Source organism: Pteropus alecto, unplaced genomic scaffold (assembly GCF_000325575.1).
Source record: "Pteropus alecto unplaced genomic scaffold, ASM32557v1 scaffold21, whole genome shotgun sequence".
Lineage (NCBI taxonomy): Eukaryota > Metazoa > Chordata > Mammalia > Chiroptera > Pteropodidae > Pteropus > Pteropus alecto.
In genome coordinates, this window is record NW_006436282.1 from 2600630 (window position 1) to 2620735 (window position 20106).

A 20106-nucleotide genomic window follows, 5' to 3' on the forward strand; every position below is an offset into this window, starting at 1 on the left:
TCAACAATGGAGGAATTCAGGAGAGTGGGGAAGGACTGTTTTGAGCCCCCCAGGTTCTGTGTAATGCACACTAGTGTTGGCAGCAGATGGGAGTTATTTGACATTTACCTGCACTGGTGGTATAGTCGTTACAGCCCCAAATTAAAGTCAACGTGTTATCTCGTATTATTTTTTAATGGCATTTTACCTCTGTAGTGTAAATGAATAACATATCAGTAGGGATTATTGAGTTTTTCGGAACAAATTTTTTAAAGTACATTTTTTAGTTATTTTGTACCATGTCAGTTATAGAGTGCCATCATTATAGTTTCAGTCTGCAATGACATAATCTTTAACTATCATTTTCAACTCACTGTAAACCTTTCCTTTTTAAAAATCCACATCTTGAGCCATAATTGCTTTAGTTCTCTCGGATCTTTTTGTCTCTGTTTTGAATGAGCTCATTGTTTATTCACAGTAAGAAATGTTTCTGATACTGCTTTGTTGTAAATATAGTTGAGCACCCAAAATCCTGCTCAGCCCCAAAAGGCTATTCTTAGTACACATTCTCTCAGGCTCTACCTTTGCTGAAACCAAGGAAGGAGATTTTGAAGAATTTCCCCAACCTCACTAGGTTATTTTAGATGTCTTTGGTTTTCCTTTTGGATAACTTTTGCTAGGTATGGAGATTGATTCATTGAGGACCACTTTATCTTTTTACATTGTGGTATGAGGCATAGTAAATAAAGGGGACACATTGTCAAGGCAGCTTTATTCTTTCAGGCTTTGGCAGTTGGAAGTAATCCAACTGCCAAAGAAGGTGTTTGAAGGTTTTTTAAAAAATGTATTCTATAGGCTAAACAGATATAACAAAATGTAAGTATGAAGGGATGCTGGTTAATAAATATTTTCTGTTTTTTTCTTAGAATATAGTTTTATTTTTATGTTCAAATTTAAAAAAAACATTTTTCCATTTGAATATTTATTTTAAAAAAGAACAGGTGTTAATAGAATAAGAAAGACTTCATTGTTTTTAATTCCTCACCTAATTTTACATAAAACAAAATGTGTATTAAATGGTAGTATAAAAAGTCTAACATAAAATCAGCTGTAGTACAAATATTGAATTTATTTTTTATTGACTAAGATGATGAAAGTCAGGAGCATTTTCCTACTTAGTAGTTAGCATCCATTAAATTTAATGGATCAGTTTTATGACTTCTTGTGATATAGCACATTCATTTATCAATTTTAAAGTGCTCATTCAAAAAATTACGTGACTGACAGGGTTTTGAGATAAATAGGTGAGTCTTTTCCTCAGAGCTCACTTGAAAAACTTGGATGTTAAAGATAAACAAATATTATGCAAGAAGTACAATAATAGAAATATTATAGTAGCCTATTTTGCACCATCTCTACTTTTTAAGGAAACCTCTGGGATATGCTTTGCCAGTGATTTCCAACTCGTATTTGTGTGGTGGGTGAATTTAAGAGTTCTACAAATCCCAGTGTTAATTATAGGTCGAATTGATAATTTGTGACTCACATATGTATTGCTGTTTTCCAAATGGAGGTAGAAGCAATCTTGTTCAATGAAATGTGAATTTATTTATAGAGTTATCAAATTCATAGTAGCTTTTTGGTCATTTTATACCTTTTCAGTCAGCTGACACTAATAGTACATCCACTATCATGTGATGGATCTGTGAAAGTTGTAGATTTTGAAAATGAATGTCCAAACTCTTGCTATTGGATTCCAAGTTTTAGAGAGCATGTGTAGCCACTCTCAGGACTGTCATAGTTTGAAAGAGAAGTTTGAGTCTTTGCTGAAAATGGCTCTTTGGTTTGGCCTTCTTTCTGATGATCACATCTTTGGGTGGTATCATCAACTCTGTGCGTAATGCTTTGATTTGGATCCACCTGCATTTCTATTAAGCTCCTCCTAGAAAACTAGAGAGTTTATCTTGCCTGTTCTTACCTCATGGTCAAATGTCGCCGTATTTCCTAGAAGCCCTGAGCATTGACTTTCCTTTCAGAGTAAGTTTTACTGAGTACTACTGTGGTGACCTGTTGCTTTCAACATGAGTCATTTCTGCCTTTTCATTTTCACGAAAGGATTTTTATCTTGCTCAGAGTAGTCTAAGTATGATACCAGCCTAAGTCATCTTATTGACCCCAATTCTTTTTGTTTTAAATAAGTCTAATTCCTTCTCAGTGATTGAAAATTAAATGTTCGTGACAAAGTAATAGCACATCATAAAACCATAACAAAACTTTTTTCTAAAAACAATGGTGTTTAATGTTCCTGAAAATTCTGCATTGAGTCATTTTTTATAGGTATCAGCATTCAAAAAACTTTGAGAAGGTTTTAGTTCTCTTGATTGTTTATGTACCTGAGTTGACATTTAGAGAATTAGCAGTACTCATAAGAAATTTGGGGGGGAAACATTTGTCAGATATGTTGTTTGGTAAGGATGGGTAATTAGAGTATCCTTTTTTATTAAAGATACATTTTTTACTGCTGCACTGCTCCTTGTATAAAATATAGTGAGCTTATAGTTCTTTCTTTGCTTAGGACAATGGAACATGGGCTAATGGTTTTTTAAATTAAATTTATTGGGGGTGATATTGGTTAATAATAATATAAAAATTTCAGGTATATAATTATATAATACAATATCTGTATACTCCATCGTGCGCTCACCACCCAGAGTCTGGTCTCCTTCCATTACCATCCATTTAACCCCTTTTACCTGCTTCATCCTTTACTACGCCCTTTCACCTCTGGTAATCACTACTCTGTTGTCTATACATGTGAGTTTGTTCGGTTTGTTCATGTGTTGCTTTTTCTTTTATATACCACATGTATATGAAATCATATGATTCTTATCCTTTTCCATCTGACTTATTTCATTTAGCATGATACTTTCAAGATCCATTCATATTGTTGCAAATGGCAATATTTCATCTTTTTAATGGATGAGTAGTATTCCATTGTGTGTGTGTATGTGTGTGTGTGTGTGTGTGTGTGTGTGTGTGTGTGTGTATAAATGCACCTATATATGTATCCAATCATCTATCGTTCCATGTTTTGGCTATTGTGATTAATGCTACTGCAATGCATGTAGAGGTATGTATATCTTTACAAATAAATATTTTCAAATTTTCCAGATAAAGAACCAAAAGAAGGATTGCTGGGTCATATGGAAGCTCTATTCTTAATTTTTTTGAGGAACCTCCTTACTGTTTTCCATAGTGCTGTACCAGTTTACCAGCAGTGCATTATGATTCCTTTCCCCGTGTCCTCCCCAATACTTATTACTTGTCCTGTTGATAATAGTCATTCTAACAGGTGCGAGGCGGCATTGATTTGCGTTTCCCTTGTCTCTAGTGATGTTGAGAAGGTTTTCATAGAACCTTTGGACATCTGTATGTCTTCCTTGGAAAAGTGTCTATGTACGTCCTCTGTTGATTTTTTTAATCAGATTTTTGTTGTTGTTGAGTTGTGTAAGTTCTCTATATATTTTGGATATTAACCCTTTTAGCAGGTATCAAAAATATCTGTTAAATACAAAAATCTTCTCCCATTCAGTTGGTTGCCTTTTTGTTTTGTTGGATGATGTCTTTTGCTATGCTGAAGTTTTTCAGTTTGATGTAGTTCCTAGTTATTTGTTTTGCTTATGCTTCCCTTGCCTGTGGGGTCAAGTTCACACAAACCTTTCTGAGACCAAGGTCCATAAGTTTAGTGCCTGTATTTTCTTGTATATATTTCATTGTTTCGGGTCTTATATTCAAGTCTTTAATTCATTTTGGGTTAATTTTTTTGTATGGTGTCAGACAGCAGTCTAGTTTCATTCTTTTGCATGCAGCCATCCAGTTTTCTCAGCACCATTTATTGAAGAGGCTTTCCTTTCTTCATTGGATGTTTTTGGCTCTTCTGTTGAAAATTAGTTACCCATATATATGTGGGTTTACTTCTGGGCTATCAATTCTGTTTTATTGGTCTGTGTATCTGTTATTCTGCTAATCCCATACTGTTGATTATTGTAGCTTTGTAGTAAAGTTTGAAGTCAGGTGTGTGACACACCTCTGTTCTTTTTTTCACAGAATTGCTTTGCTATCCAGGGTCTTTTGTACTTCCATACAAGTTTGAGGATTTTTTATTCTATTTATGTGAAAAATGCAATTGGGATTTTGATAGGGATTGCATTAAATGTGTATATAGCTTTAGGTAATATGGCCATTTTAACAATGTTAATTCTCTAGTCCACAAACGTGGAATATCTTTCCATTTCTTTGTGTCTTTTTCAGTTTCTTTCAACAGTGTGTAATAGTTTTTAGTATACAGGTCCTTCACTTCCTTTAAGTTCATTCCTAGGTATTTTATCCTTTTTTTCTTCGCAATTGTACATGGGATTGTTTTCTTCATTTCCTTTTCTGATATTTCATTATTAGTATGTATAAATGCAATGGATTTTTGTATACTGATTTTATATCCTGTCACTTTACTGTATGTTTAGTATAATGTGTTGGTGGAGTATTTAGGGTTTTCTTTATATGGAATCATATCATCTACAAGTAGTGACAATTTTACTTTCTCATTCCCAATTCGGATGTCTTTATTTCTTTTTCTTACGTGAATTGTGGCTAGGACTTCCAGTACCATGTTGAATAATAGTGGCAAAAGTAAACATCCTTGTCTTCTTCCTGATCTTAGAGGAAAAGCTTTGCATTTTTCACCATTGAGTATGATACCAAAGTGAGTAAATATCCTTTCCTGAAAATCTCAGAACTCAGATATTCTGCTAAGCATAGCCAGTGAAGAGCATACCAAAAAATTCATGTTTCAATTATTATATAGTTTCTCCATGTGTTCTTTGTCTGTTGTAATATATTTGAGCCAATTTCTCCCAGATCAATGTGAAAAGTCCTTATTCTTGGACTTAGAACTTTTCAGATGTTTATGGTATTAATGTAGTTACTTAATACTCACAAGATTTAGCATCCATAGTTTTATTTTTGGGGGGCTAAGGTTTGAAAGTATTATGTCGTATATAATTTTCTAGTGTGGCTTTTGTCCTTTGATTCTCAAACCATGGGTGTTAAAAGCAAGTGAAGATGTAGACATATTTTAGCCTTTATAGCATAGAATTATATAATATTAAGTCATTAAATACCCTTCTTCCTGTTAGATGTCTCTACATGGGTGGCCTGTCAGTGCCTTCTCTCCAAAGCCTAATCTTTCTTCTGGGTTTCCAGTTTTGGTTATTGGCATCAACCAATAGTCAGAATTCAGGACAGCACTCTTGGAGTCATTTTCAGTTTTCCTGTTCCCTTCCTTCTGTGTCCAGTCATTTGCCAAATGTCATCAATTCTAAATCTGCAACATTTCTTTTACCTTCACTCCTTTCTCTTGTCACTGCTCCTGCTCTACGTTATGTTCTCATTATTTTTCCTCTGGAAAAGTGCAGAAGCTTGCTTGCCCTCTCATCTCTCCCTCTGCTAATTAATTATTGACTAAACCCTTAGAGCAGGCTTTGTGTATGATAAAATATGATGCCTTCATAGAAGCTAGTTCATTGCTTTTTAGTAGGGTTGGTGGGACTATTCTCCTCTGTTCTCATGCTCCCATTAAAGTGTTTTTCAGAGTTTGGGTCTCTATGTATTGAGATGGATGTGAGGTATCATATTGTTGAAAGAAGCGCCAACACAATAATTAAAGTTTTCATGAAATCAAATCTGATGGAAGGTAACAGAAATGGGTTTTGGCTCTTATCAAGAAGACTCTGATATGTGCTCATTAGAAAATTACAAAGCAGAGAGAATCGGGAGTAGAGTAATGGTAGAACTTGAACCTCACTCTAAAGAAGCATATCTACATTTTCTCACAATACAACTGACTCTGGGTGAATTTCTTTCATTACATGAAAGAAATATTGCAGCAAAACTCAACAAGTTTTAAAATTTCTCAAGACCAAAATATAAAAAATAAAAATACATAATGGTGAAAGCAATATTGAAAACTGCATGGAAAGACTAATCTTACTAATTGTACTTTTAAACTCTGGTGGGAGAGAGAGAGAGTGGGAGTCAAGTCTAGCACACGCTTTTTGGAGAGAGCTCCTGACAACTTGGATCTCTAAAGCTGCAATGATGGCAGCTCAGTCCAGAACCTCTTTATGAGCCACTCGCCACATTGCTCTATGTCGTGGTTTGTAGAGCAGGCCACAGGACCTTTCCTCATTTAGATTTCTGCTGCCCTCACCAAACTTCAGAAGCCTTATCAGCTGTTCTCTTTGGGCATCAGGCAGTAAGCACGGAGAAAGGGAGCCACAATGTTCTGGAAAACCCCTTAGCAAAATACCTTACAGACAGCTCTCTAGAGGTATAGATAGTTCAGCTCATTTAGATATATTGGAGATAGGAAAAGTTTGAAGAGTAATCACAAAACTATATTTAGCTCCAAAAGATAAATCTGATGATAGAGAGTGTTAAAAAAAAAAAAAAAAACATCTAAAATAAGCATATCTAGGTAGCTTATGTTGGGTAAGTACAGAAGCATCACATTTTAGAATGATATATTGATCATTTAGATTAATTCATTATGTCTTCCTCCAATGATTCCCCATTGTATTTGGGGTTTAATTCTAAGTCTTTATCCTGCATTGCCTGGAATTAAGGTGAGCATTTAATTTATCTTTGAAATCAGAACTCTTGAGAGTGAAAGGAAGTGCTATTACCAATTGCACCTGAAGAACAGGAGTACCTAGCCCTGTCCTGGGCAAATTAGGATACATAGTTACGTGAACTCTAAGGTCCTATGGGTCCTGACTCCCTGGTCCCTGCTTGCCCCTCCCGCCTCATCTACCACTTTTTCCGATATTCTGTATTGGCCTTTTTATTCTTTCTTGACTGGTCTAGGTTTGTACTTGCCTTAGAGTCTTTATACTTTCCTTTCTTTGCCAGAAACACTTTGCCATCGGATCCTCACATGGCTAACTTCTTTCTTGGCACAAATGTCATTTATCCTGGCACAAATACCATTCAGGTCTTGGCACAAATATCATTTCATCAGGGAGGCCTTTTCTGTCTATCCTTTTAAACAAGCCCTTCTCCTTCCCAGCACACCAATGTTTACTTTTCATAACACTTAACACTGTTTGAAATGTGTGTATGTGTATTTGTTAACTTTTTTGTCTGTCTTTTCCCATAAAGGATTGTGTTTATCTTCTTTATTGTCATATTTCCAGTGCTTAGAACAGTGCCTGGTATGTAAGGCTCAAAAACATTTTACTCATTTGTTAAATGAGTAAAGCAAGTTAATTATTACAACTTAAGTGATCCACACCTGAAGAATTATATATCATGGTGTTAAAGTTATTTTGGGAAAAGAACCTTCGTATAAGAGGCAAAAAGGACTAACTTATTAATATTTGGTATACATGATTTATAAAAACAGAAGCGGGAGGTGGGATTTTCGTAAATCCTTTAGGGAGTCAACACATATTTATTGAGCATTTACTATGTCCTATACACTAGGCTCAATGCAAAGATGAAAACTACTTCCAAGAAGCTGATAGGAAACAAATTAGAGCAAGACAGTAAGTGTTTTGTGCTCTGTGACTGGTCAACCACCTCTTCCTAGAGGATTTGAGGACTTCATCTCTGGACTAAGCTTTTGCTGACTCTCCTTCTCCCCCACCCCAACTCTCAGTCTCTATATATGTTAAGTGGAGATAACACTTGCATTGCGCATCTCACTATTATTAGTATAAAACAAATGTCTGGGAAAAGACTATACAAATTGTTAGGGAGTTTTTATAATCAAAAGGTGTTAACCATACCTTTTCCATGTCTCCCCAACTTAAAATATTGGCATTTTCCAACTTTTTCATTTCTGTTAAGACCTCAAGGCTAGAAACCTTAGCAATACCTTAACTCCACCTACTCTTTCGTTCTTGACGTGGAGTTAAGCCTCTCAGCTCTGTTAATTCTTCCTTTGGAACATCTCCAATATCAGTTTTATTACTGCTACTTGACACTCAACTCTGTTGCCTCATCGCTTGTTCCTAGAGTACTATGGTGGCATCTCACATGTTTGTTTTCTCTTCTATATCTCTCTCACCAAACATAGGTTATTATTCCTTGGAAGAGATGTTTGCCATTATCCTCAGCGATCTCCCACAGCCTGTTTGAAAACAAGCGCATTTCTCAGCCCAGTCTTTAGGATCTTCTGAAGTCATACTCTGCGTGTCAATCTCTTCCTCATGTCCATCTCCTCAGTTTTTTATTAATACACCCATTTCTGTGTCCCCCCCACACACATTTTTTCATTCTAACCTAGAATGTTCTTCTACTCTTCTACTCTTTTCCTCCAGGAAGCCTTTCCTGACAGCATACCCCACATTTAATCTCAACATACTTTAAAAACTTTTGCACTTATTTTTTGTTACATAAACATTGTGCACCTATTCTAGTGTCCATTTATTGAGTACCTGCCATGTGCCAAGAATGATATTCTAAATTTTTATTTCATAATTTCAAAAATGAACCCAAAGCAACCCAAGAAAGGCGTTAAAGCAGTTATTTATGAACTTGTGTTGTTATTTAACTGTCATATATAAATGGGCTTTCATCATAAAAAATTCAAAAGCTTTCAGAAGACAAGACTCATGTGTCATACTTCTTCACTTACACATACTATGAATAATATTAAGTTCTCAGTTATACTTGTTAAAATTGCATATACGTTGTATATTTCCCAAAGGCTGACTTTCTTATCATCCAGCACACTTAATACCTATGAATTTGTGTGCTATAGAACTTTAATGGTCCAAGAAGTTCTTATCTAAACAATTAAATTAGAATGACAAAAGTTTAGTCAATTTGCTAATTGCCCTGTAATCATTCATTATCTAGGAACAAGTTTATGACCATGGGATTTATGTGGTATGCACCTTCCCCCACCCCCAGGAAATTAACACTGATTCATAGTCATGCAAGGATAATTTCAGTATAACAGTGGAATACTTTGAGCGGCATAGCAGGGGTTTTTATTCCTTTTTTTTTTTCCCTCCCTTTTAATACTGGTTACTTCAAACCCTGGAGCTCACAGTGGTTTGAGGTTAATGAAGTGTTTCATTCTTATTAGCCATGGTGAGCTTACGGCGTTACAAAATACTGGGGTTTTCTTTCCATATGATTTTGCTGCATTTTTCAGTTTGTGAATACTGCATGCATTATATTACCATATTCCCAGAGGTTGCTTGGTGATAGCCAAGTTTGCCTGAAGTAATACTAATGGTATTTACAGCTGTATATAATATCAATTCACCTCATGAAACTTATCACTGATCTGTTTAAACTAGATATTTTAACTAGTGTATTTTTGCAGGTATTTGCTGTAACAGCAGCTCTTAAGAAAAATTGGATTTATACAATACTGAATCTTGAAAAGGCCAAAATCTAAATGAAATATTTATGTTTGGACATTTTTTGTGCAGTTCAGCCAGGGCAGTTCTAAAAATAATCAGACACACCATCACTAAAATTTGTGAGACAACTTCAGATTACATATAAATGTTGATTAAGTTACTGATGCAATATACTGCTTTTTAAAAAATTGTTAAATTTTGATCCTCTCTTAGTGACACATATCGTTTGGAGACTTAGAAAAGAAAAAGGAATTTATGACTTCATCAAAAGGCTCATTAGGGAATATGTTTGGCTTTCATGCTGTGTTTCTTCTTTTTTTTCTTCTTTTTCTACTGTTGTTGTTCCCAAGAATTTCAATCTTTGCACATACATAATTTGAGGGATTTCAAATACTGCATTCTGCCACAGCTGTTTTAGATATACCACAAATCATAGTTGTATGAAATTGATTTTTTTCTCTGAATATGGAGAAAAGCAAAGAATACAGAAAAGAAAACAAAATGGGAAATTTAAACTGTCTCCATAGTAATTGAATGATCCATACAGCCAAACGCTATAGTTTAGTAGTAACTACCTTGCTTTTAATACAATATCAAATACTAGTGGTTTGTTTCTCATTTAGTGCAGATGTGGAATATTCTGTATCTCTAGGGTGGTTTATAAGAAATTATGGTCATGGTAGAGAGGTTTAATTTGGGTTTGCTTCATGAACTTGAGGCATTTTTCCCAAAAAGGAACTGGCAGATGAATTTTAGGTACATTAAAGAAATAAATACAGACAGCTCGGACAACCTCTAAAACTTGGAAAACCACCCCTGTATTTTATTTTTTTCTGAGTCTCTATGAGCTCATTTGTTAATATCCCCCTTCTTTATTCACTTTTGTCCCTTCCGCTTACACAGCGTTATACTGGAAGTAATGTTATGTGTAACAGAATCCATTTGATTTGTTTTTCCTATACCCATTCAGTAGGGTATTGAAGAGAAATTAATTATATTGAACAATTTTTCTTAAACTTATTTCACTTTCCCTCTCCCCAGTCATCTATTTTTCTTCTCATTTGGAACTTTAGTTATGGGTAGTAGTACATCAGGAATTAAAAAGACTTTTTTTTTTTCCCTGAATACTAGAATGACCACACCTGCCAATTAGAGAGCTACATGCAGCAGTGGTTAGAAACCTGTCTGAGGACTAGAAATTCATGGAGAACGTTTAGGAACACGTATTCTCAAGTGTGTACCCTGAGATTCTGACTTCGTAAGCTCAAAGTGGCCCTGTGAATAAGTACTGGAAACAATTGACAATAGTGTTAGCTCTTAAGTACCCTTAAGTGGTACTCTAAGGATTGTTTCAAAAAGAAAAAAAAAACAAAACAACTTTTGTTTTTCTATAGATTTACTTCCCAAAGTCCTATTTTTATCTGGACTGTTTAGTTGGCTTATAAAAAAGAAAAAAAAAAAAAGATGATTAAGGCTAAACTAAAATAATTAACTGGACTATTAATAGATCTGTTACTGGGTATTAGATGTTATACTGGGTAAGGTAAAGAAAATGCAAAGAATTGTAAAATGTTTTTCTGGACAAAGAAAAAACATGTATCAGAAGGTATATGTTTTTAGACTGGAGATAGAATCAACCTGGTAAATGAGACTTCTTAAGGGGAGAATATAAACTGAGAAGAGAGGCTGGCCTACCACAGCATCCGCAGGAATGAAGTCTTTAGCTTTGGGTTAAATGGGGAAAGGGTCTGAAAGGAAGATTGTGAAATAGTTGCTAGATAGTTGGGAAGAAGACAGGAAAGATGCAACAGTCAGGGCCAAAGAACTTTTCAGGGAGGAAACAGTCAACTGTATGAAGCTGCCATCAAGGAAAGATAAAAGAGGACTGGAAAATCGGCTTTACCAAAGGCAAAAAAAAAGTGTGGGGTGGGGCAGGGCAGAAGTTTCTTGTATCAAACATTATTTTTCAGACTTTAGTTATTCATGTATCATCTCTGTATTTTTTTCATTTATGATTACCATCCTATTTTTCACTCTTTCTCTTCACTGCTTTTATAGGTGATATTGCATGGTTAAAAATAATCGAAATTTTATAAAAAGGTATATTTAGGATTAGCTTCACAATCATACCAGGCCTCTGATTCCTTTCACCTCACTCCTTATAAACAACTATTCTTATTAGTTTCTTGACTGTCCTTTCATGTTTCTTTTTACAAAGTCCCAAGGAAATCTATCATAGACTTTTAATTCTCATGAAAACCCCACTCTTTCTGAAGTACAAGAGAATAACAACACAGCGATGAGCTCTAGGTTCTCAGCCCAGAACTCAGAGAGCCTTGAGCCATGTGATTAAACTGCCCAAGTGTGTGGTCTGAGTGCTGAACAGAACCTTGAAGTTCATGTTTTATTACTGAAGGTCCATATCTGTTAATCCTAGAACATAAGTGATTGGCATTTTGTGTGAGGTTGAACATGACAATTTATGTACGTTAACTGTAAATTTTAAGGAAAAAAAATTGTGATGTATTAGCCCCTACAGAATAATTTTGTAGCTCAGACTTGAATTTGAATTTTATTGAATTCCTTTGTTCCCAGTGAACCCTGGGTCCTTTCAAGATTGTGGAGACCCTGGCTCCAGCTCTAGACCCCCGCCCCCTCATTCAGCCCTTTTGTTCTTGTTCTGTGAAAAGCAGGAAAGGGTACACCAACATCAGAGAGTTTCTGAAAAATGTGACTGAGGTGTTTTGCCTCTGATGTTGGGAGGGTTTAAATTGAGGGAGAAGCTATAATCTAAGAGAAATCTAGCAGACAACTTGGAAATTACCTAGGAAATTGAAAAAATCCGGGACACAGACTGGTGTTTCTCTAAGCCTATCATCCCCAGTTCTCCCACATAGTAGAAGGCATGAGTCTGACCCTAAAACACCAGCTGTCAGTGCTATGGTGCCTTCAGGCCTCATTGGGCTAAAGCCCAGCCTTTTATGTGTCAGTTTCTTACTTAAGAAACTAAAATCCAAGTATTTTAGTTCTCGTCAGAAAAGTATCTGACAAGTAAGTGTCTAGGTAGGCCGAACATCTCACATTGGACACCTCTGACAGTGGGATTTCAAGGCAACCATGCAGTTTGGCAGAGAGGTGGGGCAGAGCTGGAGATTTATATAAATTACTTTATGGAGCAGGGATTAAGATACGTGTTAGGAATCGAACTTGGACACTAACGAATAAAGAGCAGATATGTAAAAGAAAGGTGAAGTGGCCGTGACTAATCATCACCCAGGCTATGCCCCCTTCACCAGTGCCAAACAAGGGCCTTTCATTGCTGTAAAGTGAGATCAGCTATTTACATAAATTAGGTAAGGGAATCGCTCAGTCTTGGTATGTTATGTGCCACAGTTAAAGCGATAAAGTCAGAAACTCCCAAACTTTTCCAACAACTTAAAATTAGATTTAGATGCTGGTATCATCTAAGTGTGGTTTTGCAACCTCAGAAATTTGGTACTTTGACCTCCACTGAAACTCCACTGGGTCAGGTACCCAGATTAGCTATAGAAGGTTTGTATTCCAATTTAGATATGACTTTAACATAAACTTGTAGCATGTGGCATCAAGCTCATACATACATCACCTGCCTATATACTCTCCAGATGAGGCCTCTAAATGAATATTAATATTCCATTGATCCCAGCATACTCCGGACTGTGACTGTACGGTGGTTAGGTGAGGAGATATTTCTAGTTTATGGAGTAGAAGACTCAGGAATGTTGGGAGCCAGTAGTAATGGCTGGGATATGGAGTGGGGAGGGGATACTCAGAAACTTTACCTTCAGCTTTAAATATGTATATTGAGATATAAATTTATTATAACAGAATCCTATAGTAATGTGGTATTTAAAAAGATCATTTGCACATTTGAATTATAAGGAGAGCCTTTTGTTCAGACAATGAAAATACCTGGACAAAAAAGACACCTGGAATTTTCAGGCCTTTTTTGCTTTCTTAGACTTTATGCTAGGGCTCCATACAACACCACCAATGGGAATTTATCAATGGAAATGAACAGGAAGTTTTAAACATATGTGAGCTAACATCTATATAATAAGCGAATAGGGAGAAATTCTGTAGGTGATAGTCTAATAGTTGCAGTTTAGAATGCTGTCACTTATGTGATAAAGTAATTTAAAAAATACAACAGGCCTTTAAAAATATGTCGTCAACATTCTTTGGTATTTAATAAGCTGTGGCTTTGTCTCTAGTAGCATCATGATGCAGAGTAATGTCACTGTTACCCAAGATACAATAAAACTTTATTAATACAGAACAGTGTCCCTGAAAATGGCTTGTAAATGAATGGTTTTTAAAATAAAAACAGTGACCTACTTGGCTAGTGAATATAGAATTTGCTTAAAATACCTTAGTGATTTGAACAAACCTGGATTACCATGAAAGATGCTATACTAGGGCCCCAATTTTTTTTTTAATTAATCCACCAAGGCAGTTTAATTGAAGAGAGTCTCAGTAGAGAGTCTCAGTCTTGTATCCTCTGGTAATTGTTTTGGTTCTCATTTCCCTTTGACAAGGGCAATTGTGTGTGTATCTTGAAGATCGAAAAGATTCTACTCCTTTGCACAGCTGACAGGGTGCTTGGATTCAGGGGAATGAATTTGATGACTTTTCAGGGTGAGTGGAGAATTCTGCCCAAGGCTTTGTCTGTTGTTATACAAATTCAGAAACCAATGTCTTCAGGCTCAAATTCTCACCCTTGTGTTTAGGAAAAACATATGACCATCAACATTTGAGAGGGCGTAAGAGGGGATTCACAAACCCTAGCTTCCCAGTTTCCTTTGTGTTGGTGTGCAAGAGAACCAAAAATGTGTTTTGGAGGTCCTTCTTGCTTCTGCAAATAGGAGCAGCTCAGCTCATAGATGAGTGATGTGTTTTTCCCTTTCAGCTATGATTGCCATATGATTATGATTATAAAACTATATTTTTTCTTTACCCTTTTTTGCTTCAAGCAGAGCCACTAAATTTTTTTTTTTTTTTTTTTTTTAAATATCCACAACAGGCTTTGCTGTCACAGAGTCCTTATAGCTGTGTTTCTCCTTTTATGAAAGGGGGAGTGTTGCTTAGTAGCGGTAGCGGCTGTGGGTGTTTGGTGGCAGATGGGTGGGTGACTGCAAGGCTGCAGCTGCAGTCTTGCAAATATTGTTAAAATAAACTTCCATTGCAGATTGACTGGTCAAGTAGTGTGTTATTGTGATGAAGCAGAGTTGAAAGTTTAATGTGAAAAAGAGTAAAAGCATTTATCTGAGCCATGGAAACTTTGATGGTGAGTAGTGTCAGTAAGATTTCTTGGCAGAGAATTGTTAGGCTGTGACCCTAAGAGGCCTCTAGGGAATGATTGAAAAAAAAATGTCACTAATAGAGTATTTTGATGAAAGAGAAAGCAGTTACATTATTTATTCTGAGAAGGCTTCATTTCACAAACTAATCTTAGTTTGCGTATTAGATGTTACTTTGGCCTGCACTGGCCGGTACAAATATATCGCAAGCATAGTCATTGTGGTTAAAAGCATGGTATCTGGAGCTGTATTGCCTAGGATTGAACCCTGATTGATACATATACATATATATGAATATATATATACATACATATGAATATATATATATACACATACATATATTTGAGTTGGTGCTTCTTGAACTCTCTTTTTGTTCATCAGTCTGTCTGCTAGTACATTAGTAATAAGCAGTCTTAATTGTAATGCAGTAAGTCCTCACTTAACATTGTTGAAAGGTTCTGCAACCTTAAGTGAAATGACATATAATGAAACCAGTTTTACGTTAGGCCAATTGACATAAACAAGAGTTAAGTTCATAAGGCATCTCATCAACTTATAAAGAAATGGCTCTGAACTAAACGATGTTATTGAAAGACCTGTACTTTAAAATTTCTCTTGTATCTAACTATCTTCCAACACTATTTTTATGCAGAAATTTTTTAGTTCATTCTTTAGTAGGTTTTTCTTGCAGAACTTAAATAAGCTTTGTCATATTTCAAAATAAAAGTACCATAAAATTTGTAGGTTATTTTAAGTGAGAATCCATTGAGTTTATAAGTTCTGTGGGACTTAATAGCTTATTCAGTGGGACTTAATTCCTGAGGTAATCATAAATGACATATTTTCTCTCATTAGATTTTCTGTCATTGTTTATATATGAGAAAACTTTCAGTTTGTATATATTAGTTTTATAACCAGACTCCTTCCTTAATTATTATGTTGCTAATATTTTCCATTTGATTTTTTTTTGTTTTCGTTGTACCACTTGCAAATTATAGCTATATTTCTTTCCTTCTAATATTTATGCCATTATTTCAATGTTTATATCTTTTATTTCTTTTTCTTGTCTCATTTCGCTTTTTAATTCATTCTAAAAAGTGTCACTCTACTTTTAACTTTTTTGAGTGACTTTATTCTAAAGGATCCTTTTGTGTAAATATAGTTGACTTTTAGTTTTAATCCAGTCTAAAATTCTTTTTCATGTAAATAACTGACTGTTCCATAAGCAATTATTATTATGACAAGATGTTTCATTGTAATTTTACCAGCTTTGTTATAGTTTTTGTTTTCACTGCTTTCTTTGTTTTCTGGTCTTTGCTTTTGTGGTTGTTGTTTTTTGTTTTTTGGTGTTTTGTTTGTTTGTTTTAGGTTTTTTTTATGGTGATATTGGTTAATGAAATTCAGTAAGTTTCAGGTGTACAATTTAACAGTAAGGCATATATATGTTGCATTGTATTGGTCTTTGCTTTATGGTCCATATTTTTTATTATTTACACTTAGTAGTGACCTTTAAAAATTCAAATTATATAATGTGATTATTTTTAATTAAGAGATTATCTATTACCAACTTGTTAATTGAATATGAAGATATCAGCATACTTTGAAGAGGATCAGAATATGCCACCCAAAATGTGCCACTATGATGTAAGGATTATTTTGAACTGAAGGCAACTGAGAAATAGCAGACATGAGGGAAGCTCTCAGCCCTTCCCTTTTCTGCCTAAAAGCAGGGAATACATTTTCCTTTGTAAAGGTGAAATAAAATTTCATTTGTAGAGATGCCCCTGCTTTCCTATACTAAGAAGAGAATGATTCTTATCACAAGAGGTGACTTGAGTCTGCTTAACAAACCTTGCTAAAAAACCCTTATATGTCATACATTTCCTAGTCACCTTCCCACAATTTACCACATCTAGAGGCCCCAATCCCAACTCCTCCGTTTTTTTTTTGTTTGTTTAGTCACTTCTCCACAATTTATTCCCTTTTGGTAAAATGATTGATAAGCCCCCAGGACTGATCACCCGTTTGGAGTCCTGTGCATTTAAAGACGTCAGTGACATTTGTTTGCCTTTTCTCCTGTTAGTTAATGTCTTCTATCAGTTTAATTTCTAGTCGTCAGTCACAGAACCTAAGAGGGTAGAGAAAAAATTTCCTTTCCTACAACTTCCATTTTCCTTTTTTACCCTTGACTTCTTTGTTGTAATTTTGACTTTACTGTGTTAAGAAAGAGTTTTCAGAAAAGGGTAAAATCATGTCTTATATAGATTTAATAATGAACAGTCATTAAAGGATTTAATTAACTTGTATGACATGAGGGAACCAAGTAGATGTTATAACAGGTTCAGAGAAAGTCAGAACAGCACAGATTTATGTGAGGTAAAGAACTCTTGAGATGAGTTGCAAATGGAAGCAAAACTGGTTTTTCTATAGGGGATAGGAAGTCAAAACACTATCAGGCAGGTCACAATGTACATTTCTACCAGTTATTTTTAATTTACAAATAGTTACAAAATAGCCCAAAGACAATAATGGGACTAGAATTCATTAACCCAGGTGTATACATAGTTTCCTTTGGAACACAATTTATTTTCCTTTGACTTTACTTTTACATAGGAAATATTTATGATATTTATTTTATATATTATTACGTAATTAACAGAGTTGTTTAGTCTTCATTCTCTATATCAAGGGTAGGAAATTTTTTCTTTAAAGGTCTAGATAGCAAATATTTTAGGTTTTGTGGAACCCATACAGTTTCTGTCATATATTATTTGTTTTATTCTTTTTCTTTTCTCTCTGCAGTCCTTTACAAATGTAAAAACGATTATTAGCTTGTGGGCTATACAGAAACAGGCTGTGAGCTGTATTTTGCTGACTCTGCTCTATGTAAATGATTGAAGTTCAGCACCAGTCTTCATACTATTGGTTTCCAGTTCTTGAGATCTCCTTGATAAATTTCTTGACTAACCAGTATTCGTTATCAAATGCACACAAACGCGAACACGTTCTCCTGAGAAAGCTCATTAAGGCAATGTACTTATTTTTAACCAGTCCCTGCATGTTTCTCTATGCTTTTATGTGGAGCAGTGACACACCAAGAAAACGACAGTGGGAGTGATGGACCCTCGGTACAGGCTATGTAGAGGGGTATAAGCGAGGAAAAGTTTTTCTTTTTTTTCTTTTTTTCTTACCCTTCTAGGTTCTTTTGGCTAGTCTAATAATTAAATTAACATTAGACAGATTAACAGGAATAAAAGCAAATTTAATTTTGTATGGATGAGAGCCCCAAAGATAAGGGCAGGTTGGACAGTTGAGGCATATATGCTATTCTGAGCTAAGGAATGTGAGTAGGGCTTAAGACACCAAAAGGGAGAAGGATAATTCACAGAAGATAAGAAGAGCAGGCATTTGATAATTAGCTGTTTGCCCTGCCATGCAGATAGGTCTTTCTGATAAAGTTATCTCTGGTAATAGCTTTCTCTTTCTTGTAATAGGCCAGGCCCCCTATCTAAATTCTTTTAAGTAGTTAAGAAAGAGATAAAAGATTTCCTTGAGTTGGCAGGATCTTGATTGACTTTAGCTTTAACCAATTCACATGCCAAAGTGGTGCATTTCAGGGTGGCATACTCTGCTCCCCTTCAGATGCATTGCCTGAAGACAAATTTAAGTAATAATAAAATTGAATACAAGTTGGTTTATCCAAGTTCATATCAAAGAGTAAATTCAACTTCCACTTCCATTTATGATGTACTTACAAAGATTGGACATACCTTCCTCCTCAAAACAACAACAAAAATGGAAAACTATGAAAAAATAGTAGTGAAGACATTGACATCAAAGCAGTGAAGAACAGTAACCCCTTTGACATAGGAAAGAACAAGGTGAGGCCTACAATTGCCCAGTTTCACCTGAAGGAAGTTACCAGAATGTCGTGCAGTTACGTGGAACCCTGGCAGAGCTTGGCATTAACGCTGAGATGAAGTGACAGGGCAGGGAGTCTGGGGAAACCAAGACACCTAGAGTCCCCAGGGCAGAGTAGTGATAAGGAGAGAGCTGCACAAAGAGCTCAGTGAATGAGCTGAATACTGATTAGTGCATGCATGTGAGAAAACCACCCAAAGTAGGAAAAATAAAACACTAGACGGGATCAGAGGGGCCAGTGCCCAAATATTACATCCGGGATTGAATAGTGCTTATTTCCAACAGCAAGAGTGAAAAACCTCATAATTCTTTAGGTACAGGTTAGAGTATCAAAGAAGGGTCTCACCTCCTTAGAGGATTAAAAAAAAATTAAACTTAGACTAAATACAGCTCCTTTCCTTCTTACTGAAGCTTAAATCAGGACCTGAAAGTATCACTTTCCAAGTAACTTAACTGTATTCCAGAAAAAAATAATTCAAGAATATTTGTGAAACTACAAAAATATTCAGTTTTCAAGAATCTAAGATTTCCAATGTATGGCATTCAATTAGAAATTTCCAACCACACAAAGAAGTTGGGGGGTGGGGCGGGGGGGGGAAGCATAATGGGGAGAAAAAAAAAATCAAAACTGACCTTGAAATGACACAGAAGGTAGAATGAAAAACAACTGTGTTCCCTCCATTTGAGATGTTAGAGAAAAGATTGAAAGTATGAGGTAGAGATATGAAAGTTCTAAAAAACATACAAATTAAACTTCTAGAGATAAGCAATGGAATGTTTGAGATGAAAAATGCAATATGTGGCTTTAACTGCATGTTAGACAGTTGACAAGTACAGATTAGTGAAATTGAAGATATAGCAATAGAAACTCTCCAAAATGAGAGAGGAAAAAAAAAAAAGACTGGTGGCTGGGGGAACCCCTACCTCCCCCCGCCCGCCCCGCCAGCCCCGGTAAACTGTGAGGTAATGTAAGTGGCCAAATATATATGTAGTGATATCAGTTGGAATGGTGGAGAAAAGATTCTGAAAATCTTCTTCATAAAAGTAATACTGGCAAAAATGGTCACAATCAACTTTTTCAGAAATTAATGAAAGAAATTCAAGCAGAGGCTTGCAGCAATCATGAAGCATTTATTCAAGGAAAACTGGATCTCAGTAAGAACAGCAAGCTTTGTGGTGTTTTAACTTGCTCTCTTACGTCCCCGCCCAAACCCCTACGGCCAGGGTAGCCTTCAAAACCGATAACCTGGCAGCCATGTGAGAGGCCATATGGTGTCAGAGATCTTTCAAAACCCCATTTCCATAGAACTGTCATTATTTGACTTGTCCAGCGATTCTCTGGAAGACCCTGCTCACAAAGCTCGTCTTTATTTTACCTAACTCAGATCTCTTCCAGTGCAAACAGTCTCTTTTGGGGAAGTGGAGTATTTGTC

General features: G+C 35.5%; 1 protein-coding gene across 7 annotated transcripts in view; it reads left to right on the plus strand.

Annotated features, from left to right (window-relative positions):
* Nucleotides 1-20106, plus strand: part of PPP1R9A (protein phosphatase 1 regulatory subunit 9A) — a 262671-nt gene that overhangs the window by 93636 nt on the left and 148929 nt on the right. The gene's annotated exons all lie outside the window — the stretch shown is intronic.